Below are 27,237 nucleotides of genomic sequence, written 5' to 3'. Positions count from 1 at the left end.
TATTTGTGCCCTCTTGAGAAATGTTAATTCTGGATTGGGTGTTGTCCAAAGAACCAAATTTGATTAGGGAGCTTATGGTAAAGGAACCATGTTGACGCTGTGATCATAACATGTTGCAATTCACCCTGCACTTTGAGAGGGGAAAGGTACAACAAGATGCATCTTTATTAGTAGGGTGAGGGGAACTACGTAGAAGCACGGGAGAAGAGCTTACCGAAGTTGATTGGAAGGGGACACTAGCAGGGATGATGGCAGAATAGCAATGGCTGGAGTTGTTCAACGTGACAGCCTCAGGGTTGAAATGAAACACATCATATTCCAACTGCATAGCTCCAACCTGAAGGCATGAATATCGATTTCTCCTTCCAGTAAAAAAATCACAGCTCATCGCCTTTCCTTCTACTTTCCCCCGAGTAACGTAACTTTACACATTCTGACCACTGACATCTGGGACTTCGATACTCCTGCCAGCGTCTTCCAAAGAGTACGATACTGATTCAGTACATCAGCCATCACCTTTCACCCCCACCCAATTACTACCTCTCCAGCATCATTCCCCAGTGGTTTGATATCCAATTCTGCCTCTCTTTTGCACTGTATGTATCTGAAGAAAAAAATGATATCCTCTTTAATATTACCGGCTAGCTCACCTAAGTATTCCATCTTTTCCTTTTTAATGATTTTAGTTGCATTCTGATCATTTTTAAAAGCTTCCCAATCCTCTAACTTCCCAGTATTTTTTGTTCTGTGCACACTCTTTGTTTTATATGGTGTCTTTGATTTCTCTTATCAGCCACGGTTTTGTCACCTTACCTTTAGAATACCACTTCCTCTCTGTGACTTCCGAATTGCTTCCAGAAATTCCAGCCATTGTTGCTCTGTTTTAATCCCTGCCCGTGTTCTTTTCAAATCAATTTTGACAATTTTTTATCTCATGCCTCTCTAATTCTCTTTATTCCACATCTGACTTTAGTTTCTCCTTCTCTAATGTCAGGGTGAATTTGATCAGATTAAGATTACTTGTCCCGAAGGGTTCCTTGAACTCAAATGACCTAATTAATTCCGGTTCATTACAACACCGAATCCAGAATAGCTGACCCCCCCAAGTGGGCTCAGCCACGAGCTGCCCTAAAAATGCATCTTGTAGACATTCTAGGAATTCCTCCTCTTGAGACCAACACCATCCTGATTTTCCTAATCACCTGCATGACAATCCCCCATGTCTATTGTAACATTGCCCTTTTGGCACGCATTTTCTATCTCTCATTGTAATTTGTGGACCACATACTTACTACTGTTTTGGGGTCACTATACAATTCCCATCAGGGTCTTTTTGTACATTTGCTATTCCTTGATACTACCCACAGATTCTACACCGCCCAACCCTATGCCACCTCTTATTTAATGATTTTATTTAATATTTTACCAACAGAGCCACACAACCCAACGGCCGGCTTGTTATTTCACTAAACATATAAATATCTGGGAAACAGGAGGACCTGCAGATGCAAGAAATCGAGAGAAATTCACACGAAGTGCTGGAGAAGCTCAGCAGGTCAGGCAGCATCTATGGATGGGAATCAACCCTTCACCGGGACTCGTGATAACCACGTATCTGAAAAATCAACAAGCAAAAGCAACAGAAAGTAGTGCAATATTCGGAAAACCTTTGACAAAATTTATTTCAAGGCTTTAAAAAACTGCCGAACAGAGCTCAATAGTTAACAAATACAACAAACGCAATAAACACTTCCATCAATACCGACATTGACATTTTTTAATGAAAATATCTTAGTCCCATTTCAATCAGTAAAATTTACAAAGATAAGTAAGAACTGAAATGACAAGTTTAGAAAAAACTACTTACACTCAAACCCACTGAGATTAACACGACCTTGGACAGAAGGAGGAAGAGGAATAACACACATGAGAAAAAAATCACATAAGACCATAACACAAAGGAGCAGATTCGGCCATTCGGCCCATCGAGTCTGCTCCACAATTTCATCATGAGTGGATCCAATCTGCCCTTTAGTCCCATTCCCCCACCGTAACCTTTGATGCCCTGACTACTCAGATACCTATCAATCTCTGCCTTAAACACACCCAATGACTTGGCCTCCACTGCTACCCGTGGCAACAAATGCCACAGATTCACCACTCTCTGACTAAAAAAAAAATTCTTCGCATCTCTGTTCTGAAACCTTAAGTCATGTCCTCTTGTACTAGACTCCCCCAGTCACTCTCGAAATTGCATTCAGCAACGGGTATGGGCAAATATCCAGCCTACAGCTTATTGAAACTTTCTCCCCAATGTGAACCCGGTCGTGTGTTACAAGGTTAGATTATTGAGTGAATCCCTTCCCATATTCACAGCAGGTGAACGGCCTCTCCCCAGTTGAACACAATGATGCAGCCTTGGTGGAGACGGTTGAGAGAATCTCTTCCCAAAGTCTGAGCAGACGATCGGCCTCTAAGTGGTGTGAACTCGCTGGTGTTTTAATAGATGAGATGATAGTGTGAATGCCTTCCCACATTCACAGGTCGAAGGCCTCTCCCCAGTGGAACTCACTTGTATGCCAGCAGATCAGATGACTGAGTGAATCCCTTCTCACAATCTGAGCGGGTGAAATCCCTCTCTGCTGTGTGAACTGACTGGTGAGTCACTAGGTGAGATGATTTGGTGAATCCCTTTCCACAGCCTGAGTAGGTGAACGGCGGTTCCCCAGTGTGAACTCACTGGTGTGCTTGTAGGCTAGCTAACTGTGTGAATCCCTTTCCACAGTCTGAGCAGGTGAACAGCCTCTCCATAGTGTGAATTCGCTGGTGTCTCTGTAGGTTAGATGACTGAGTGAATCTCTTCCCACAGACTGAACAGGTGAAATCCCTCACTGCAGTGTGAACTGACTGGTGAGTCAGTAGGTGAGATGATGTGGTGAATCTCTTCCCACAGTCTGAGCCACACAACCCCATCAGTTCCATTATCCAGATCACTGACAAAGTAGCTGACCGAATACTGACCCCTGAAGACCACAAGTCACTGCTGGCCAACCAGAAAAGGCCCCTTTTATTCCCACTCACTGCCTCTTGGCTGTCAGCCATTCCTCTATCCATGCCAGTATTACTTCTGACTCTTATCCTGTTAAGCAGTTTCATGTGTGACACCTGATCAGATACCTTCTGAAAATCCAAGTAAATGATATCCACTGCCTCTCGTTTGTCCATCCTGCTTATGACTTCCTCGAAGATCTGCAACAGACTTGTCAGGCAAGATTTCCCTGTACAGAACCTATGCTGGCTTTGTCTTATTATATCATTAGTCTCCTAGTACCCCAAAACATCATCTGTTATCATGACTCCACACTTTCCCAGCCACTGAGGTTAGGCCTACTGGACTATAATTTGCTTTACTTTGCCTTCCTCCCTTCTCAAAGAGTTGATTGACATTTGCAATCTTCCTGTCCTCCAGGACTATGCCAGGATCAAGTGATTCTTGACAGGTCATGACCGATGCATCTGTTATCTCTCCAGCAACCTCTCTCAGGACTCTGGGATGTAGTCCATCTGGTCCAGGTGACTTATCCACTTTAAGAACCTGAGTTGGCCTAGCACGTTTTCCTTTGTAATAGCAATGGCACTCACTCCTACTCCCTGACACTCACGGATCTCTGGCACACTGGTGGTGTCTTCCACAGACAAGACGGATGCAAAGTACCTATCAAGTTCATCTACCAGCTCTTCCCCATTTGTACCCCATGAGCATCATTTTCCAGTGGTCCAATATCAACTCTCGCCTCCCTTTCGTATATTTTATAACTGGTTTATATTATTGTATAGTTTGCTGTCATATTTCACCTTTCCCCTTATAGCTTTTATTTTAAATTTGCCTGTTGTTGGGTGTTAAAAGCTACCCAATTATCCAACTTACTACTCACTTTTAATACTTTATATGCTTTTATACAGTCCTTAACTTCCTTTGTCAGCCACGATAGCCTAGCCCCGCTGTTTGAGAACTACGTCTGTGGGACATATCTATCCTGCACATTATGAACTATTCCCAGAAACGTCAGCTATTTCTGTTCTGGCGTCTTCTCCACCAGCATCCTCCAATCCATCTGGGGAATCACCTCTCTCACGCCTCTGAAATTCCCTTTCATTCCATTGAGATACTATGCATCTTGCCTGTGCTTCTCCCTCACAAATTGCAGGAGGAATTCAATCATATTATAATCACTGCCTTCTAATGGTTCCTTTACATTAACCTCCCTAATAAGATCTGGGTTATTACACAACACCCAATCTAAGATAGCAGTTCCCCGAGTAGGCTCAACCATCAGCTGCTCTAAAAAGCCATTTCGTTTGCATTCAATACATCCCCTCTTTTGCGATCTCACGCCAATCTGACTTTCACAATCCTCCTGCAGATTGAAGTCACCCACTACAGTTGTGTCATTAAATTTATTACATAAATGCCAAAGATTCAGCAGTACCTGGGGCAGAAGTGAGGATACATGCTTTTACCAAGGAGAGAAGGTGTTTTTGAAGCTGAAAGGCCTGAAGGTAGATAAGACACCGCAGAGTTCAGAAAGAGGTAGCTGAAGAGATTGTGAAGGCATTAGAGTCATAAAACACGACAACACAGGAAAATGCCATTCGGCCAGTCTAGTCCGTGCTAAAGCATTAATCTTCTGAGTTCCAACAACTTCCACCTGGACCATAGCCCTCCATATGCTTCTCATCCAGTGACCTAAGCAAAATTCTCTTAAAGATTACAATCGTCCCTGCCACTTGCTCTGGCAGCTCGGTGCACACTCTCCCCGCCTCTGAATGAAGAAGTTCCCCCTTAGTTTTCTCTTCAAGTGATGAGTAATGATCTATCAGAAATCACTAGACTTTGGAACGGTTCTGGTGGACCATAAATTTGCAAATGCCACTCCACAATTTAAGAAGAGAGGGGGCACAAGAAAGAAAATTATTGGACAGTTAGTCTGACCTTAGTGGTCAGGAAGATGTTAGAGTGTACTAAGAGTGTGTGTTTTGGGTACTGTAATTGGGGAAACATGATAAAGTAGGCCAAAGTCAGCCGGATGGTTTCGAGAAAATCTTGACTGACAAAGCTCTTGGAATACTTTGCGGAAATCACAGGCAAGATAGATAAAGCAGAGGCAGTGTATGTTGTTTGCTTGGATTTTCAGATGATCTTCAACAAGGGACCCCATGCAAGGCTTATTGAGAAAGTAAGGAGGCATGGGATCCAAGGGCACATTGCTTTGTGCATCCAGAACTGGCTTGCTCACAGAAGACAAAGAGTGGTTGTAGACTGGTCATATTCTACATGGAGGTCGGTGACCAGTGGTCTGCCTCAGGGATCGGTTCTGGGTCCCCTACCCTTCGTGACTTTTATAAATGACCTGGATGAGGAAGTGGAGGTACGGGTTAGTAAATTTGCTGATGACACAAAGGTTGGGTTAGGTTGCAGGGGGGTATTGATAGTCTGCAAACCTGGGCTGAGAAGTGGCAAATGGAGTTCAACCCAAAGAAGTGTGATGTGGTTCATTTTCTTCGGTCAAATATGATAGAATATAGTATTAATGGTAAGCCTCTTGGCAGTGTGGAGGAACAGAGGGATCTTGGGGACGGAGTCCATAGGAGACTCAAAGCTGCTATGTAGGTTGACTCTGTGGTTAAGAAGCCATACTGTGCATTGGTCTTAATCAACCGCAGGCGTGAGTTTAAAAGCCAAGATGTAATGTTCCAGCTATATAGGACTTTGGTCAGACCCCACTTGGAGTACTGTGCTCAGTTCTGGTCGCCAAACTACAGGAAGGATGTGGAAGCCATAGAAAGGGTGCTGAGGAGATTTACGAGGATGTTGTTTGGATAGGGGAGCATGCCTTTTGAGAATAGGTTGCGTGAACTCAGTCTTTTCTCCTTGGAGTGATGGAGGATGAGAGGTGACCTGATGGAGGTGTACAAGAAAATGAGAGACATTGATCGTGTGGATAGTTCGAGGCTTTTTCCCAGGGCTGAAATTGCTAGCACGAGAGGGCATAGTTTGAAGATGCTTGGAAGTAGGTACAGAGGAGATGTCAGGGGTAAGTTTTTTACACAGAGAGTGGTGAGTGCTTGGAATGGGCTGCTGGCAATGGTGGTGGAGGCAGACACGATAGGGTCTTTTAAGAGACTCCTGGATAGGTACACGGAGCTGAGAAAAATAGAGAACTGTAGGTAACCCTTGGCATTTCTAGAGCAAGGACATGTTCGGCATCGCTTTGTGAGCCAAAGGGCCTGTAACGTGCTGCAGGTTTTCTATGTTTCTAAGGTGCTGCACGTGAGGCTGCTGAACAGGATCACAGCTCATGGAATTACAGGAAAGAACCTTGTACTGACAAGGGAGAAAGAGTCAGAATAATGTGGGCAATTCTGTTTTGCTGTCGGTAACGAATGCTGTTCTGCAGGGGTCAGTATTGAGACCGCATCGTTTCATGTTAAATCTGAATGATATGGATGATGGAATTGATACCTTGGTGACGAACATTGCAGTTGATACAAAGATAGGTAGGGGACAGGTAGTTTAGAGCAAAGCGGGAGTCTGCAGAAGGACTTCGATAGGTCTGGAGAATGCCTGCAAAGTAGCAGTTGAAATACAGTGTATGCAAGTCATGTACATTTGGTAGAAGTAATTGGGCGTAGAAAAAAAATAAATGGGAGAAACTTGAAAAAATTAGAGGTGCATAAGTGCTTGTGAGTCCTTGAGCAAGAGGCGCTAAAGGTTTGCTTGCAGATGGAGTTGATTAAGGATGACAACTGCAATGTTAGCAATATAAGAGCAAGGATGTGATACTATAGCTTTATAACGCATTGGGCAGATCACTGTTGGTGTATGGTGAGCAGATTCCGACCTGTACTTCCGACTTATTATCTGAGCAAAAGATGTGCTTGTATTGGAGTGGGTCCGGAGAAGTTTCAAAGAATGATTCCAGGAAGACCAAGAGTGGATGACCAGGATGAGGAAGTACGTGGGAAGGGATTCACTCAGTCATCCAACCCACAGAAATTTATCAATATCCACTGTTGCTGATTTCCACACACAAATAAATCAAAAGGGATATGCCCAATCAAATCGATAATTAATCGATCAATAGCCCCCAAACAACACGGCACAGCCGGACACATAACAGGGGACTTTACATCTCACAACACTGGATTCAGTAATGAAACCCGTGATTAATGTTGTTGTCCCTCTCAAATCATAAGAAACACACATTAAGGTGCATTTAAATGCGAGCGCATCCTCACAGGTGATGTCACACAGACCCCCTCGCGCCTGACGTCACGCATCGGCTTCCCACACGGGGATCTGCCCTTACGTGCACAGCGTCTTACGTCATCCATGCGCTGGTGAGCTCGGGCTTTATCAGTTTAATAGCTGGGCTAATAATCACGTGACCAGCCCTCCCCCACTGCTGTCAACAGAGGATTCAGGGGCTGCGCTATTCCCATTGGTGCAAAGCGATGTCAATCACTTGTTACCACCAGTCGCAGAGGTGGACAAGTCCAGAGGGCGTTACCCCCGCTGAGTTCGCCTCCCGCTCCGGCCTCAAACTCCACATCACAGCGGAGTAAATGTCCGTTTTTTGATTTATTTCCATTTTCCTCCTAGGAAAGTTGGGGGATTTGTGAAGCGTCTTCTGTGGCCGGAGTCTGATGTGTCGCCGAGAGGTAGGAGGAGACCGCTCGGCCCGTCGGTTTGATGCCAGTTCCCTGGGGAGGGAGAGGAGGGATTTTATTGAAAGGAAAAAGATGGTGTGAGAGGGGGCGGACAGGATGTTTGTCCCGGTGGAAATCTGTGGAAATGTCTGAGCCCACGCTGGTGGCGAGCAGAGGGATTCACGTTGGGAGCGAAACACCTGCAGTTGGTAGACCTGCAAGTGGGGCCAATGACAGGGGTAGGAGGTGAGTGGTTCGGGCAACACGGGGCTGCGGAAGATGGACATTTTTTGCACAGAGGATTAACAAAGTGGTTAGAGAGTATTTGTTATAGAGTGTGCAATGAAGTTTCAACAGACTGATCCCTGAAATGGTTGGGTCATCATATGAAGGAAGATCAAATGTGATAACCCTTTCATTTAGAGAATCGAGGACTGACAGGTGAACACATTGAAATGCACATCATTACCGGTTGAACCAGGGATCCCAGTCTCTGAAAAAGGGGGTGGATGACTATATTTTATAATAAAACCCCTATTGTTTTACCTTTACCTCCTCTCCCAGTTTTATGGTTGCCCTGGTCCTTCACACCCCCTTACCTGCTTAAGATTCAGCCCATTAGCAACAGTCAGCAATTCATTCTTTTTGGCTTTTCCTAATGCCTCAGGGGTTGGCGCCTCCAGAAATTTATAAATGTCCGCTGCTGCTGATTTCCACACACAAATGAATCAAAAGGGATTTCCCCAATCAAATCAATAATTCTTCGATCAATAGCCCCCAAATTTGTTCATATCCCAGACGCACGCCCCAAATTTGTTACGAACCATAATGCTTTAGAAACAAGCCAGCAGCAATAGACTACACCTGGAGTCTGGTTTTGATGTTAAATCTGTCTTTATTAGAATCTACTTGTAATATTGCAACTTAAAGAAGATAAACAGAAGTTAACAGTGTTAAGTTTATAAATGTGTGTAAATATAACTCCCAAACTATTGAGCTCGGGGGAAACAAGGCTTGGAGTCTTGAGATGGTAAAGTATGAAAGTTCAGTTCAACTACAGAAGAGGCGATCAGAGAGAGAGATTTGTAATCCAGGGTAAATGGCGAGAGAACGCAAATATGTTGAATTCCACAGGTTCCACGGTGGTAAAACAAGAGAACAGTCGCTGTAGATTTTATCCGTCATCGCTCCAAATCCACATACAAATTATCACCGAAAGTGACTTGTCACAAGGTGTATCGTCTTCAAGTGAACAACCACACCACAGCCAGACAAGGGTTAACACATAAGTGGTCTCCACAGGATGCGCCAAATCCGATCCACTCCTATGGATCAAACAAGGTGACAACCACACATTCGATGTACGGTGATTGTATAATTAACCCACCCTTGTGGGCATAGGAAAGTTCCAAACAGTGACCCTTGGCCACTAGTTCCCTGGTTTCGATCCTTTAGTTTTTCCTCCTTCGTCTCCGTCTGACTCTGAGTGTCTGTGTCCTCGGTTAAAACTAAACAAGCAGTGAGCGATGTAAATAAGCTGCAAGTCAGACTGATTCTGATTCTGATTCTGAAAGTGAATACCTTCTTAATCTCTCTCTCTTAAAATTACAGCAAATGAAACCCAGGGATTCATAACAACGGCCCGTCCCCACTGTGAACTGACTGCTGTGCCAGTAGTTGTGATGACTGAGTGAATCCTATCCCACAGTCTAAGCAGGGGAACGGCTTCTCCCCAGTGTGAACTCGCTGATGATTCTGCAGATGGTGTGAATGAGTGAATCGCTTCCCACAGACTGAACAGGAGAATGGCTTCTCCCCAGTGTGAACTCGCTGATGTACCAGTAGGTTGGATGACTGAGTGAATCCCTTCCCACAGACTGAGCAGGTGAATGGCCTCTCCCCAGTGTGAACTCGCTGGTGTCTCTGTAGGTAGAATGACAGTATGAATCCCTTCCCACATTCTGAGCAGGTGAACGGCCTCTCCCCAGTGTGAACTCGCTGGTGACTCTGTAGGCTGGATGACTGAGTGAATCCCTTCCCACATTCTGAGCAGGTGAACGGCCTCTCCCCAGTGTGAACTCACTGATGACTCTGTAGGCTGGATGACTGAGTGAATCCCTTCCCACATTCTGAGCAGGTGAACGGCCTCTCCCCAGTGTGAACTCGCTGATGACTCTGTAGTTGGGATGACTGAGTGAATCCCTTGCCACAGACTGAGCAGGTGAATGGCTTCTCCCCAGTGTGAACTCTCTGATGTACCTTCAGTTTAGATGAGCTAGTGAATCCCTTCCCGCATGGTGAGCAGGTGAATGGCCTCTCCCCAGTGTGAACTTGCTGGTGGACCAGTAGTTTGGATGACTGAGTGAAGCCTTTCCCACAGACTGAGCAGGTGAACGGCTTCTCCCCAGTGTGAACTCGCTGATGACCCTGCAGGTGGGATGACTGTGTGAATCCCTTCCCACATTCTGAGCAGGTGAATGGCTTCTCCCCAGTGTGAACTCGCTGATGACTCAGTAGGTGGGATGAATCAGTGAATCCCTTCCCACAGACTGAGCAGGTGAACGGCCTCTCCCCTGTGTGAACTTGCTGATGACTCTGTAGGTTGGATGACTGAGTGAATCCCTTCCCACAGACTGAGCAGGTGAATGGCCTCTCCCCAGTGTGAACTCGCTGATGACTCAGTAGGTTGGATGAATGAGTGAATCCCTTCCCGCAGACTGAGCAGGTGAATGGCTTTTCCCCAGTGTGAACTCGCTGATGACTCAGTAGGTTGGATGAATGAGTGAATCCCTTCCTGCAGACTGTGCAGGTGAATGGCAGCCCCCTGGTGTGAACATGTTGGTGAGCCATTAGGTCAGATGACCGAGAGAATCCCTTCCCTGAAATTCAGCAGTTGACCAGCCTCTGCCCAGTGTGAACTGACTGGTGTGTCCACAGGTGGGAAGACCGACTGAATCCCTTCTCACACAGAGAACAGGTGAATGGCCTTGCCCAGTGTGAACTTGCTGATGTACCTTCAGTTGAGATGACCGAGTGAATCTATTCCCACTGTCTGAGCAGGTGAACGGCCTTTCTCCTTTGTAAAATGCCAGGCTTGCTAGTTGCTCAGATGACCGAATGAATCCCTCCCCACAGTCTGAGCAGGAAGGATGGTTGATAGGATCGCTTGTTCCACTTCTTAAATATCTAGACAGAGACAACAAAACTGGCGTGTCGTGTTTGAGATTCCTGGAGACAAATTCCTTCCCTTTTTTAACCTGTAAAAGATTTACAAAATCCATCAATGGGTGTAGGACAACATTTCAGATGAGATTACTTGAGTTGCCAAGGTTTGATTTGGTATCACACTGTTACAGTGAGGTTAAACCCAAGTTGGAAGAGAAATCATCTCCTGACTGGGCAGAGTGCTGGTATTTGGAATGACCATCAATCCCCATATGCGTTTCAAGTTCCAACTCCTTAAAGTGCAGGGTTACAAGCTGCAGCTGGATGCATTTCTTGTAAGTGAGGGCATCAGGGACACTACAGGTCTCCCCATCTTCCCTCCAATACCCATCTAATTTGTAATAACCAGTGTGTACATAAGTCTTGCACTGTGCATTTTTTTTTACACAGTGACAAGATGTGCACAGTGAGTTTTTTTTATAGAGAGGTATTCATTTTCACAGCTAGCAAATCACTGTCAATAGGAACTTTGATCTCCTCTGGGTTTGATCCAGTTCATCTGCACTCTCACACAACCTATGTAGCTGGCCTGTAATGGGTAATGAAGGATTTTCTCACCAAAGTTTTTGCATATTGTCCATATGTGGTTTGCTTGCTAAGTTACGCTTTAAAAAGTCAGATTTCCAAATATCACTCCACTTCTTCCCACTTGCAATTTCTCCAGCAACTTTTGCAACACCAGAAAACACACAAGTATCACCAGTTTCTGTATTCCCCTGAAGCCTCCCCCAATGACTGACAGTGGTGAACTCAGTGATGGTAATGCCAATGAATATGAAGGGAAGGGCTGTAGTCTGTTTCATTGGAGCCTGGCACATTTGGGATGTGAAAGCTACTTGCTGCCCAGGACAAAGGTGTTTGCCATCATTAACTACCCAGAGAAAATGGGACAAAACATGTTCTCACGGGTAGAAATGTCCAGAACAAGAGGAGGTAGAACAAGCAACAGGCACAAAATGCTGGAGGAACTCAGCAGGCCAGGCAGCATCTATGGAAAAGAGTACTAATGCTGAATTCCTCCAGCATTTTGTGAGTGTTGCTTGAATTTCCAGCATCTGCAGATTTTCTCTTGTTAGTGATTGGAGATAGAACAAAGGTGATTTTCTCAACTGGTGATGTAAAAGATTTTGTTCCCTTTCTCTGAGTTCCTAATCCTTGCCTTTATTATAGCCGGAGCTAAGCTCTGTCTGAGAGATCCATCGGTTCCCATTCCCTCAGCAGCCGGAAGCTCCCCGGGGCCCGTGTACGGATCATGGGGCTGAGAGACAGGGGCAAGAGCAGGACTGTCCCGGGATTGTTGGCCACGGTGTCCGGATTTCACAGGAATTGTCCCGAAGTCGGTGTTTAAGATAAAAACATGGAGAATCGCTCTTACCTGCACCCGACATTTTCAAGGCCTTCAGTGTACTGCGCGCATGCGTGATACTCGGTGACATCCTCAGTCTGACATTGGTGCATTTCATCGGCGCTTCAGCGCTGGCAAAATTCTTAATGCATGGCCCTCTGGGTAATCACGGTGCCATTAACCATTTCTGCAAGCACCGGTTCAATGTCCATACCGCATTTTTTTTAATCGTGTGTATAGAAAAATCTGCGGGTGTTTTAACGCAGAAAGCGGCTCCCATAAGCAATATACTCAATATCAATGTGTATCTAATGCCAAAGTAAAATGCAGATATAAAACACAGGAGATTCTGCAGTTGCTGGAAATACAGAGACGCACACACACAAAACGCTGGAGGAACTCTGCAATTCAGGTAGCAACTAAGCAGTGGAGTACACAGTCTAGGCATGCTGAAGGGGCTCGGCCTAAACATTGTGTTTTTATTCCTCTCCACATTTGCTGCCTGAAATTAACCACCATTATTTCGGTCAACCAGTTTCCAAATGTTTCTGACCTTTCTTTTGTAGCCACATCCTGCTGGTCTGATTCCTCCTCCTCCTCCTCCTCCTCCTGGTAAAGTCTAGACCCCATCTCTTTCTGGAGCCCCAAAGCCCTGACTCAGGCTGACAACTCTTCGGTTTCTGACTCTGCACCATCTAAGATTCACTCGCTAGTCTGCTGTCAGACTTTAGAGGTGCATTGTGTTACGAGACCGCAGGTTCGCTTACTGTGAGTGTCGCTTTAAGCGCCTTATTGAGGCGGGACTGTGACATCAGAGACAGAGGGAGAGAGAGAACGTCAAAACCACAGTGAGGTCATCGTCTTATTCACCCTGGAGAAAATCATGCAGGTGTATAAGATGATGAGAGGCATTGGTCGTGTGGATAGCCAGAGGCTTTTTTCCAGGGCAGAAACTGCTAACACGAGGGGGAATAGGTTTAAGCTGCTTGGAAGTAGGTACAGAGGAGATGTCAGAGCTAAGTTTTTTAAGCGAAGAGTGGTGTGTGTGTGGAACGCACTGCCAGCGACGGTGGTAGAGGCAGATATAATAGGGTCTTTTAAGAGACTCTCAGATAGGTACATGGAGCTTAGGAAAATAGGTGGCTATGCGGCAGGGTAATTCTAAGCAGCTTCTAGAGTAAGATACATGGTCGGCACAGCAATGTGGGACAAAGCATCAGTAATGTGTTGTGCATTTATATGTTCCCATGAAATTCATGGGAAATCTCCTATCCCACGGAGTGGTGACTAGATGCAACCTGTCATCTCAGGGAGGGTGAGAGGGGAACGGCAGGGATAGATTTTGATATACTGATATGGAACAGAAACATGGGCAGGAATCAGATGGGCTGATTGGCCTTTCTAGTGTACATTGTGAGTGTGGTAGAGACAGTAAGTACCTGAGACACGGGATTTGATACAGAACTGATTTACCTTTCACAGATCCACAATATTAAATGCCAGTCTAGTTTAAGGCTAACATCAACTGAACAGACTCCTCCAATGCTCAGTGACCAGGGTTCAGTCCTGGGTGCGATGAGCCGCCGCAAGAACTGCAGAATCTGACAGCAACAGTCCCTCATGAACCTGCAGCTGCCTTTAGTCACCATGATGGCTAAACTTTTAACACAGAGATGATTTGAACTTCCTCCCTGATGTAAGAGCGCTCAGACTGAAGGTGTAGGGGAGAAGGGAAAAAAAGAGATAATAAAGTTGTTTGCACCGTTAGGGATAAACAGAGAGAAAGAGGTGGAAAGTTTCTTGAATGCATCTATTTTAATGCTAGGAGCATTGTAAGAAAGGTGGATGAGCTTAGAGTATGGATTGATAACTGGAAATATGATGTTGTATCTATTAGTGAAACATGGTTGCAGGAGGGGTGTGATTGGCAACTAAATATTCTAATATATTGTTGCTTCTGGTGTGACAGAATCAGAAGGGCAAGAGGGGGAGGTATTGCAATGCTTGTCTGAGAAAATATTACAGTGGTGCTTTGACAGGATAGATTACAGGGTTCATTTAGGGAGCCTATTTGGGTGGAATTGAGGAATGGGGAAGGTATAGTAACACTTATAGGGGTGTATTATAAACCACCTAATTGGGAGCGAGAATTGGAGGAGGAAATTTGTAAGGAGATAGCAGATATTTGTAGTAAGCACAAGGTTGTGATTGTGGGAGATTTTAATTTTCCACACATAGAAAATAGGTGCAGGAGTAGGCCATTAGGCCCTTCAAGCCTGCACCGCCATTCAGTATGATCATGGCTGATCATCCAACTCAGAACCTTGTACCTGCTTTCTCTCCATACCCCTGATCCCGTTAGCCACCAGGGCCATATCGAACTCCCTCTTAAATATAGCCAATGAACTGGCCTCAACTGTTTCCTGTGGCAGAGAATTCCACAGATTCACCACTCTGTGAAGATGTTTTTCCTCATCTTGGTCCTAAAAGGCTTCCCCTTTATCCTTAAACTGTGACCCCTCATTCTGGACTCCCCCAACATTGGAAACAATCTTCCTGCATCTAGCCTGTCCAATCCCTTTGGAATTTTATACGTTTCAATAAGATCCCCCCTCAATCTTCTAAATACCAGCGAGTATAAGCCTAGTCGATCCAGTCTTTCTTCATATAAAAATCCTGCCATTCCAGGAATCAATCTGGTGAACCTTCTTTGTACTCCCTCTATGGCAAGAATGTCTTTCCTCAGATTAGGGAACCAAAACTGCATACAGTACTCCGGCTGTGGCCTCACCAGGGCCTTGTACAACAGCAGTAGAACCTCCCTGCTCCTGTACTTGAATCCTCGTGCTATGAATGCCAGCATACCATTTGCCTTTTTCACCGCCTGCTGTACCTGCATGCCCACTTTCAATGACTGGTGTACAATGACACCCAGGTCTCATTGCACCTCCCCTTTTCCTAATTGGCCATTCAGATAATAATCTGTTTTCCTGTTCTTGCAACCAAAGTGAATAACCTCACATTTATCCACATTAAATTGCATCTGCCATGAATTTGCCTACACACCTAACCTATCCAAGTCACCCTGCATCCTCACAGCTAACACTGCCGCCCAGCTTCGTGTCATCTGCAAACTTGGAGATGCTGCATTTAATTCCCTCGTCTAAATCATTAATATACATTGTAAACAACTGGGGTCCCAGCACTGAGCCTTGCAGTACCCCACTTGTGACTGCCTGCCAATCTGAAAAGGTCCCGCTTATTCCCACTCTTTGCTTCCTGTTTACCAACCAATTCTCTATCCACATCAATAACATACTGCCAATACTGTGTGCTTTAAATTTGCACACTAATCTCCTGTGTGGGACCTTGTCAAAAGACTTTTGAAAATCTAAATATACGACATCCACTTATTCTCCCCATCCGTTCTACTAGTTACATCCTCAAAAAATTCTGTAAGATTCGACAGACATGATTTTCCTTTCACAAATCCATGCTGACGTTATCCGATTATTTCACCTCTTTCCAAATGTGCTGTTATCACATTTTCACAACCAACTCTAGCATTTTCCCCACCACCGATGTCAGGCTAACCGGTCTATAATTTCCTGGTTTCTCTCTCCCTCATTTTTTTAAAAAAGTGAGGTCACATTAGCCACCCTCCAATCCTCAGGAACTAATCCAGAATCTAAGGAGTTTTGAAAAATTATCACTAATGCATCCACTATTTCTTGGGCTAATTTCTTAAGCACTCTGGGATGCAGACCATCTTGCCCTGGGGATTTATCTGCCTTTAATCCCTTCAATTTACCTAACACCACTTCCCTACTAACATGTATTTCCCTCAGTTCCTTCATCTCACTAGACCCTCGGTCCTCTACTATTTCCAGAAGATTATTTATGTCCTCCTTAGTGAAGACAGAACTGAAGTAGTTATTGAATTGGTCTGCCATGTCCTTGTTCCCTATGACCAATTCACCTGATTCTAACTGTAAGGGACCTACATTTGTCTTAACCAATCTTTTTCTTTTCACTTATCTATAAAAGCTTTTACAGTCAGTTTTAATGTTCCCTGCCAGCTTTCTCTCATAATATTTTTTCCCTTTCCTAATTAATCCCATTGTCCTCCTCTGCTGGACTCTGAATTTCTCCCAGTCCTCAGGTGTGCCACTTTTTCTGGCTAATTTGTATGTTACTTCTGTGGACTTGATACTATCCCTAGTTTCCCCTGTCAGCCACGGGTGCACTATCTTCCCTGGTTTATTCTTTTGCCAAACTGGAAGAACACTTGTTGTAGTTCATCCTTGCAATCTTTAAATGCTTGCCATTGCATATGAATGTTGAGGAACCAACTAGAGAGCAGGCAATTCCACATTGGATATTGAGCAAACAGGAAGGGTTAGTTAGCAATCTTGTTGTGCGAGGCCCCTTGGGCAAGAATGACCATAATATGGTGGAATTCTTCATTAAGATGGAGAGTTAATTCAGAAACAAAGGTTCTGAACTTAAAGAAGGGTAGCTTTGAAGGTATGAGATATGAATTAGCTAAGATAGATTGGCAAATGATACTTAAAGGGTTGACGGTGGATATGGAATTTTGCTACTCTCATTTTGCACCCCTCCGTCTCTCTGCACTTGTTCCTATCCCCCTGCCACATTAGTTTAAATCCTCCTGAACAGCAGTACCTGAATGCAAACCTAAGCCTGGGGAATCGGGACCAGACTACTGAGAGTGATTTGTGGCCTGCTATGGCACCTTCGCAGGAGACCAAGACTTTAATGATGGGAATCTGTCCCCCCAGTTCAATGCCCTACTGCTCCAATGCTTACCAACTAAGTTCGCCAACATGATTAAAACAAATAATATGGATTGGCCTGACAATGACTGAAATCGAATGCGACAAGCTTTGACATATTATTAGGACCCAACTTTCGAATCTCGATCAACCCCGAAGGGAACTAATATTTAAAGTGAACATGTTCAGTGGGAAGAAGGATGCGAACGGGCTTTATCTGAGGAACAGAAATGGGAGCAAAAACCTACCAAGGGACAGGTGGGGACAACAACCCGTTTAGAAATTGACAAGAAGATGCTTCCAACCATGAGTGCCAACCCTCAGGAAGAGCCCAAAGTAATATTGCAAGTTGCTGGAAATCCAGTTCCGTTTATGATTGATAATGAGGGCAACCACAACACTCAATCAGGAAATAGTATCGGAAAAGGGATTCCAGCTATCAGACATTATAATCACTCTGTCAGGGTTTGAAGGCACAGAACGTACATATTCACGTACCCAGCCACTGCAGGTGGAATTCCAGGGGAGCCAGTGTGAGGTTTCATTTACAGTCACCACCAGACAGGGGTGTAATCTAGCAGGGAGAGACTTGCTCCGTCTGTTGGAAGTCGAGATTCTTTGCACAGACAATGCTGTCACCCTTGACGGGTGAACGACCAACAGCTTCCCCAGTTTCCGACCCCCAAGTGGAGGGCACTTAATTTGGACTCCACTCCTTCTGCCAGCAGCCGACCCTCATGTGACTCTGTGCTTTGACCCTACGGGGTGCGCCACTGAGGAAAGCCAATATTATGCACCACCCGATGGACAGAAATTCCCAGTCATGGTGATTAGACAGGTTAAAGGAAGAGACGGTATTGCATTCCTGGCCGAATTTCCAGATTTCCTTTGGTGACAGACAGAACTGGTAGTTCCCCATACCACCATTAGGGTTTGCACTAGGTTCAAGCCAAAGAGCCCAGGGTTCCTGGCCTACACCCTAACAAAACAAGCCTCCAGCACCGATGGAGACTGGCAACACTTGGCCGCGGGTCTAGTCCAATACGGGAAGAAGTCTGAGGTGAAGACGGGATATCTGTTAAGACAACCTTTTAATAGTGTCCAATCCCAAGATGCTGTATCCTATCTCTGTGTAATTTCAGGCCAAGAAATCTGTCGCACCAACTGTCCCCCTGTCTGGATCACCATGAAAGAAGGACAGACTCTCCCATCCATTTAGCAATATCCCACCAATCCCGAGGCAACGTTTTATGAGAATGGAAGCTCCTTTGTGGATCCAGCAGGAAAATGATATTCTGACTATGCGATAGTGACGGACAGTGAAGTAATTGAGCAAGCCTCTTTTGAAGCAGCTGTCTCCACCCAGAAGGCTGAGCTGTTTGCTCTGACTCGTGCCTGTATCCCAGCAACAGACTAAAGTGGGAACGTTTACACAGACTCCCGTTATACATTTGGAATTGTATATGACTACAGGGCTCTCTGGGAACATTGGGATTCCTGACTTCCTCTGGCCACCCCATTAGTAATGCCACCTTTGTAAACAACTTACTCACCGCTCTACAGCTACTTCGAGTTTTGTTCTTCTCAGGGGGACGCCTCTGAGGAGGAGTGAAAACTGTGGTCCCAGATGGGGGTGACAGAAAGACCCCGACCTAGGTTTTTGGATCACCCCAGTGGGACAGGTTTGTGTTCCTACACAGTTTTTACCAATATTGGTCGATTATATACATAATTGTACACACCTGGGAAAGGAGGGAATAGTTGGTAACCTGTACCCTGCACACCAGGTACGAGTCCCTTGCCAGGTGGACCTTTTTGTGTCTACAATTTGATTTTATTGAATTGCCTAGAGTACATAGCTATAGATACTGCTTAGATATTATAGATGTGTTTAGTAGATGGGTTGAAGCTGTTCCAACTACCAATAATACTGTTATGACTGTTGTGAAGTTACTATTATGGGAAATAATTCCCAGGTACGGCCTGGCAGAGATGCTGAGCTCTGACAATGACCCACACTTTGTGATGAAAGTAAACAAAGGCGTACGTAACAAACTAGCTATCAAGCAACAATTCCACTGTGTACACCACCCACGGGCCGCTGGCAGAGTAGAGAGAGCCAATGGCACTCTGAAGCGTAAACTGGCCAGACTAACGGTGGAGACTGGACTCACTTGGTTGAAGGTCCTACCGTTACCCAGTTCCACATGAGGGTTACCCCACAGGGGAAAACAGGGTTGTCACCAGCTGAAATCATTTATGGACGGCCCATGAAGACACACTGGGGACTAAGACCTTGTGTACCATTGCTCCCAGAAAGTCTACCAGCAAAATTGGATATTCATACGCAAGGGGAAGACATGGGGAAATATATATGCCAACTAACCAACATTTTCCAAGCATACATTCACAGGTATGACAGGCTTACAAGGAAGAGAACTACTCCGCAGAAAGGAGTGACTATCCCACCATGGAACCTGGGATTTTTTTTCCTGATGAAGAACTGGGATTGAGGGAAACTCAGACCGCAGTGGAGAGGACCATATCAGGTGTTACCGACCACTCACAAGGGTGTGAAACTGAAGGGACAATCTCGGTGGATACATCATTAGGTGCCAAACATGTTACTGAAGGAACTGAGTAGAAGGTCTCTCTCGGACTAATGGGAATGTATTGGTTGTTAGTGGTGTTCATGTTTATGTCTTTGAGAGGGCTCACCCCAGCATCCGGGGGCCCCTATGTTAACACATTTCTGTCTTTCTGTCATACCTATGCCAAACAGGTAGAACTAGGGGCCTGCTGGGTTTGTGCTGAAATTCCACAGCATGGTAAAACTATGGTTCCAATGTCAGTAATCCTGCTCAACCAGAGTGAGGAACTTTCAGCTTGGGCTTTCTCAAATAACATCCGGGGAAGTGAGATGAGGACCTGTGGTCCAGTCAGAGATGACTGTGGCTGTCAGTGTTTTGAGGGATGGTGTCTCAGGCCCCCACCAAACGGAACTTCCAATACTGGGAAACATGCATCCTGGCCATACTTGCAGGTGCCCAGCAGCCGAGAGGAATAACTGAGACTGATTGATTTTGGATGATTACTTTTCTCTCCTATGGAGTAGCCAGGAATTCATGAGAGATAATCAATTTGGATACAGCACTTGAGGAGCTGGCCACAATACTGCAGGGGCCCTGACAGAAACACAGGCCCAAGTAACAGAAATATCCACTGAAATGATTGCAATCTGGCAAACAGTCATACAGAATCGTACAGCTTTAGAGTTTATCCCAGCTGAGAAAGAGGGAACCTGTGCTGTTATTGACACAGAATGCTGCACGTATATCCCTGATGAATCTACTAACATTACACCCCTCTCCGAGCACACTGCAAAGGAGATTGACAGCATCAAGAAAGTAGGGCAGGATTTACACGGGTTCACCGAAGGGTCGAAATGGTGATCTTTGAAGGCCTGTTTGGTAATATGTGGGGCATGATACTGCATTATGTCCTAACAGTTGTACATATCTTTGTTACAATTACTGTTGTACCCTGTCTTTACCCACTGATAAGTCAATGCTGTCATCAGTTGCTATCTCTGTAAGAAGTTACTGCGTTGTTGATAATGTAATGATCAAAAGGAGGGAAGGATAAAGTCTGTAAAATGGTTAACACTTCGTTAAACAATAGCAGCCTGTTTTTCTGAAAGAAACTGCTGATGATCAACCGATGTGCTGAGACATGTTTCTTCTTGTGGGTAGCTAGCTAGGGTTTCAAGATGCTTATCTCCTTGCACATTCACATGTAGAGATAGGATAGCTTCAGTCTGTTCTGTGTGTGTAAACCATTATGACTATTTTGTAGTTTGTCTTTAGGGGCTACAGCCTGTCATGTAGTAAATATCTTTGGCTCCAGCCTGTCTTGTGTGGGGGTATCTGGATGGATATATCTGTGGTGTAAGGGGAATTGTTAGTCAGTTAGTGGATTGGGTGGGAACAGTCACAGACTGTTCCTGTTTGAGCGACTAACTAAGTAAGCCCTGGGTGCTTGGAATAAAGAGTTTGTACCGTATGGTCTCAGAGTGACTTTATCCAGATTCGACTTCCACAGTGGGAGTGGTTTTAAAGGGCTGGGCTGCTGGAAGCACATTACCAGACCTGGTGTGATTGCAACTGTGTCTGACAGAGGCATAAATGGTTCTTCTGGGCACATTCAGTCTCACCAACTATTTCCCACCTTCTATTGTACAGGTATGTAATGTATAAAGGACCAGTGTTTGAGTAAATGAGACTCACCAAACTTCCTCCTCACTGACTCACTGGGATCTCCAAGTCAGCTGATTCAGAGTTGTTCTCTCCAGTTGATGCTCTCAGTCCTCGGGCCAGTTCACTTGTTGCTATTCCCACATCTTTAGCCATGGTTTGCTTCCAGCTGGGGTTTTTTCTTCCAATAAACCTCTCACCGCGGGTCTAACATTAACCAGAGAGATAATGAAGCACATTAACAATGAAAAGGAGAACCAAACATTTCTGCTTAATGTTACTAAGAACAAAACTCACTGAAATTTAAACGTTGAAGCCAAATATAATAATCTCAGTGAACAATCTTTTATTGTCCCTCACACATCACAAAACAATATGGGATAAGAAGGAGCCATCATTCTGTCATGGTAATACATAAGACACAGGAACAGGATTAGGTGATTTGATCCATCTGGGCTATAAACGTGCAGGAGCAATGTGTGGTTAAGTGCCATGCTCAAGGATACAACGCACTGCCTGGCCCGAGGCTCAAACTCATGACCTTCAGATTGCTTAACCACTTGGCCACGTGCACATCACAGAAACCACTCTCCCCCTAGACTTCCCAGTCCCTCGGTAAAGCAGGCAGTGAAATCAAAGATCCCCGCAACCTGGAACGTTCTCCTTTCTCACCCACCCCACTCCGGGAGAAGACACAACAGCCATAAAGCTCAAGGACAAATGTGAGCAGCCTCAGGAAACGAGGCGAGTTGGAGGAAGTTAACGGGACTCAGTGACCAACGTCAGATCCCCCAACACAACATAGAGGAAGCATCCTGACCCATCCGGGGACTCTGAGCACACACCACGTCATCTTGCATCACAAAGTGAAGGGCAGGGCAGATCAACAGTAAACAGCCTCACGTGACCTGTTGGTGGGTCTCCCATTTCAACTCTGTGGAAATAGAGAGCCTGGGCTCCAGGTTTGGATCGTTCAATGCAGATTAAGTGAAGTCTACACATTTTTGACCAGCCCAGATAATCAGAAAATAAATGAGTAATTGGTTCTCAGTTTGGTGCTCACGGCCAACATTGGATCTCCCCGCTTGGGATCGGTCTCAATACTCACCGACAGGAACGCGATATCTTTGGCCCACAGACAGTGATCCCGACCCCTGGCTCCCCCACCCAGGAGGTGAGGACCCTTCCCTCGATCCCACAGATGATGCACTTCAGCACTGAGCGGAAAAGAAAACACCGCCCGGCCGGAGACAGTGAACATGTGCGAAGTGAGTGTCACATCATCCGGAGGGCAGGGCCTCGGAAACAGATGCACAGGTGCTGCCCATCTGCTGTTAAATGGGAGGGGCAAACGGGATCACGTGACCAGTCGGGTCTCCCACCCCAGGCAGAGTTTTCCAGCTACCCACCACTCTGTGTAAAGAAACAAACTTGCTGCTTACATCTCCTCTCACCATAAATATATTAGACATTTCAACCCCCAGGAAAAATAGATTGTCTGTCCACTCAGAATCAGAATCAGGTTTATTATCACCGGTGTGTGTCATGAAATTTGAAAACCGTGCAGCAGCAGTTCAATGCAATACATATTATAGAAGGAAAAAAAACAAAATAAAATAATAAAAATAAACAACTAAATTATTTACAGCATATCTGGGACCCTTACTCTTTGTGATTTTGATAAATGACCTGGATGAGGAAGTGGAGGGATGGGTTAGCAAGTTTGCTGATGACACCATGTTTGGGGGAGTTGTGGATAGTGTGGAGGGCTGTCAGAGGTTTTAGTGGGACATTGATAGGATGCAAAAATGGGCTGAAAAGTGGCAGATGGAGTTCAACCAAGATAACTGTGACGTGGTTCATTTTGTTAGGTCAAACATGATTGCAGAATATAACATTAATGGTAAGACTCTTGGCAGTGTAGAGGATCAGAGGGATCCTGGGGTCCCAGTCCATAGGACACTCAAAGTTGCTACGCAGGTTGACTCTGTGGTTAAGAAGGCATATGATACATTGACTTTCATCAATCGTGGGATTGAATTTAGGAGCCGAGAGGTAATGTTGCAGCTATATGTGATGCTGGTCACACCCCACTGTGCTCAATTCTGGTTGCCTCACTACACGAAGCATGTGGAAACCATAGAAATGGTGCAGAGGATATTTACACAGATGTTGCCTGGATTGGGGAGCATGCCTTATTAGAAGAGTTTGAGTGAACTCGGCCTTTTCTACTTGGAGCAACGGAGGATGAGAGGTGACCTGATAGAGGTGTATAAGATGATGAGAGGCATTGATCGTGTGGATGGTCAGAGACTTTTTCCCAGGTCTGAAATGGTTATGAAAAGACAGCACACGTTTAAGGTGCTGGGGAGTAGTTGCAGAGGAAATGTTACGGATAAGTTTTTTTACTCAGAGAGTGGTGAGTGTGTGGAATTGGCTACCGGCAACGGTGGTGGAGGAGGGTAGAATATGGTCTTTTGTATAGGTACCTGGAGACACTGGAGAAAAATAAAGAAATACTAGCTTAGAAAAATAGAAGGCTATGGGTAACCATAGTAATTCCTAAGGTAGGGACATGTTGGCACAACTTTGTGGGCCGAAGGGCTTGTATTGTGCTGTAGGTTTTCTTTGTTTCTGTGAATACATTAAAAATCGTGCAACAAACAGAAATACTATATATTTTAAATGTGAGGTAGTGTTCAAGGGTTCAATATCCATTTAGCAATCGGATGGCAGAGTGGAAGAAACTGTTCCTGAATCACTGAGTGTGAGCCTTCAGACTTCTGTACCTCCTTACCTGCTGGTAACATTGAGAAAACCACATGCCCTGGGTGCTGGAGGTCCTTGATAATGGACGCTGCCTTTCTGAGACATGGCTTCTAATCCTCTGGTAATCTTATAAACGTCTATCCAGTCTCACCCCAGCCGGCACGGCTCCGGAGAAAACAACACAATTTTGTCCAACCTCCCGTTATAGCTCAGGTCCTCTAATCCAGGCAATATCCTGGTAAACCTTTTCTGCGCCCACTCCAAAGCCCCGACATCCTTCCGAGAATGGGGGCGACCAGAACTGTGTGAAACACTCCAGATGTGGTCTAACTAGTTTTATAAAGCTGCAACACAACTTCATGACTTTTGAACTCAATGCTTCAACTAATAAAGACAACCATGCCATTTGCCTTCTTAACCACCCGATGAATCTGTGCAGTCTCTTTCAGGGAGCGATGAACTTGGAGTCTAAGATCCCTCTGATCATCGACACTGTTCAGGGTTTTGCATTTAACAGTGTACTGTCGCATACATTCGACCTACCGAGCTGCCAAGATGATCATCACTAATCAAATCTCACTGAGATTTCTCAGGACCTGTTGAATTTATTGCCAAGTGCACAAGTACGGGAAGGTACAGGTACAGAGAAACACTGACTTGTGGCAGCATCACAGGCAAGTACATTCAGATAACACACGGAACACACACTATACGATTCTCTGTCAGTGACAATATAGAAACATGTTTACGTCATCCTGCTAATAGGACCAGAACAACAGGGGCTGAGCGCCGGCTCATCTCAGACGGTTCGGTGTGAAGGTCTCACAACCCGGACCGACCCCGGCAGATTCTGTGAAGGAAGCGAGGCGAGGCCGCCAGTTCGGGAAAGTTCATCCCCTCCCCCTTCAGGTTTCACCGATCACCTTGTGTTTCTCTCTCCCTCCCCACCCCCACCTTTTATTCTCCAGTCTTGCCGAAGGGTTTCGGCCGGTAATGTCGACTGTATTCTTCCCCTAGATGCTGCCCGGACTGCTGAGTTCCTCCAGCATTTTGTGCGCGTTGCTCGCATTTCCAGCAACTGCAGATTTTCTCTTGTTTGAGTTCGGGAAAGTTAACTCACTACCCAACGTCAGACCTCCCCGCTCGGGACCGGCTTCAATACTTACCGAAGGGAAATGGTTGGGGTTGCCCCGCAGAGAATAATCCGTCTCCGGCTCCCCGTCCAAGGGGGCGAGAAGCCCATTCCGATCCCGATCTCACCGCCGTCCCGCTTTCACAAAGAACGAAAAAACACTGCCGTTCCCGGGAATGTGAGCATGCGCAATGTGCTTATTGCGTCACGGGCGTTAGGCGGAGCCTCGGAAAATGCTGACGATCCGCGGTAAAACAGGATCACGTGACTCGGTGACTGTTCCTCCCCCTTCACATATTGCCCGACCCACCGCCGCACTTCCCAAATTATTTCATTATTTCCCTATATTATTTCCATATTTACACCAGACTCGTATTTAGTTTTTCCCTCCATATCTTCCCCGATCCCTTTCCCTCCAGCCCCAGGTCACAGAGTTCTCAGAGTTATAATTTCGATTCCCATCCCATCCCATCCCGACACACAATTCAGACCCACACAGGAAATGTGCGGGTTTCAGTTAAATCAGTCTATGTTTATAAACACTTAATTATTAGCCCAGCCGTTAAACCGATAAAGCTCGAGTACAGCAGCACGTGGGTGACGTAAGACACCGCGCCCGTCAGGGCAGATCCCGGTGTGGGGAGCCCATGTGTGACGTCAGGCGAGTGGGGGGGGGAGCTGTGTGACGTCACCTGTGGGGGAGCGCTCGTATTTAAAATCACTTTAATGGATTTTTCGGTGGGACAACAACATTAATCACGGGTTTCATCACTGAATCCAGTGTTGTGAGATGTAAAGTCCCCTGTTAGGTGTCCGGCTGTGCCGTGTTGTTGGTGGAGTGGGCAGCGTAGTGTTTGTCTCGATTCGGGTCACAACACCAGAATTGCCAGCGGGGTCCACACTGATGCACCATCAATAACTCACGCTGAGACTTAGGAAACGAGATATCGGCTTTTATTGACTGGAAGAATAAACAACACTACATCCTGGGGAAAATGAGGGAGAGCAGCAGCCCACAGTCGCCTTTATACAGGGGTCTGTGGGAGGAGCCACAGGAGCAGTCAGCAGGGTCTGTGGGAGGAGCCACAGGAGCAGTCAGACAGGTATATGCAGTTCACCACACACACACAGTGTATTAGTCAACAGAAAACCTCTCGTCCCTGCAGTCTTTGTCTCCTGGTAGATAGATAGATAGATAGATAGATAGATAGATAGATAGATAGATAGATAGATAGATACTTTATTCATCCCCATGGGGAAATTCAACTTTTTTCCAATGTCCCATACACTTGTTGTAGCAAAACTAATTACATACAATACTTAACTCAGTAAAAATATGATATGCATCTAAATCACCATCTCAAAAAGCATTAATAATAGCTTTAAAAAGCTCTTAAGTCCTGGCGGTAGAATTGTAAAGCTTGTAAAGGTAAACTCAACACCCTGACAGTGTGGACCATAGATACCCCTTCCTCTCAGAGTCAGGGAATCATTCAGACAGCTGACCGCTGAGAGGAATTATATTTATTGGTCATTAAATTTCGCCCAGATTCGTTTGGACGGATTCGATGTGGAGTTCGGGGTGTCACAGTGAAAGGGCCGAACGGCCGAACTCTCTCCGTTGTCCAAACACCCTTCCTGGTGAGGCGACACTTCACCTGTGAATCTTCCGGGGTCGCCCATTGTGTCCGCTGCTCCCGATGCGGCCGGCTCTACACTGGTGACACCGGCTCCTCCGCAGTTGTGCGGGGTAGGGTTGTTTTTTTTCGGGGGGGGGGTGCGGTCGATGATATTGTTCCCTTTAGTGCGGGAGGGGTGGATTTTGGGGGTTTGATGATCGGGATGCTGTCTTTTTGATGCGGGGTTTGAGGTGGAAGTTTGATTTTTCTCTCTGAACGACTTTCATGCTCTTTCTTTGTTTCGTGGTTTTCTGGAGAAGAGGAAAAGCTCAAGAATTGTTTACGGATACCAGCTTTGATAATAAATTAACCTTTGAACTATCCGCTC

The 27,237-nt window shown here is 45.6% G+C and overlaps 1 pseudogene; it reads right to left on the bottom strand.

The window, feature by feature from the left end:
* Nucleotides 1-8,585: 8,585 nt before the first annotated feature.
* Nucleotides 8,586-25,383, bottom strand: LOC140720645 (uncharacterized; annotated as a pseudogene).
* Between the last annotated feature and the right edge of the window lie 1,854 nt (nt 25,384-27,237).

Source organism: Hemitrygon akajei, unplaced genomic scaffold (assembly GCF_048418815.1).
Source record: "Hemitrygon akajei unplaced genomic scaffold, sHemAka1.3 Scf000045, whole genome shotgun sequence".
Classification (NCBI taxonomy): domain Eukaryota; kingdom Metazoa; phylum Chordata; class Chondrichthyes; order Myliobatiformes; family Dasyatidae; genus Hemitrygon; species Hemitrygon akajei.
Note: the sequence above shows the minus strand (reverse complement) of the source record. Positions and strands in the feature narration are given on the sequence as shown.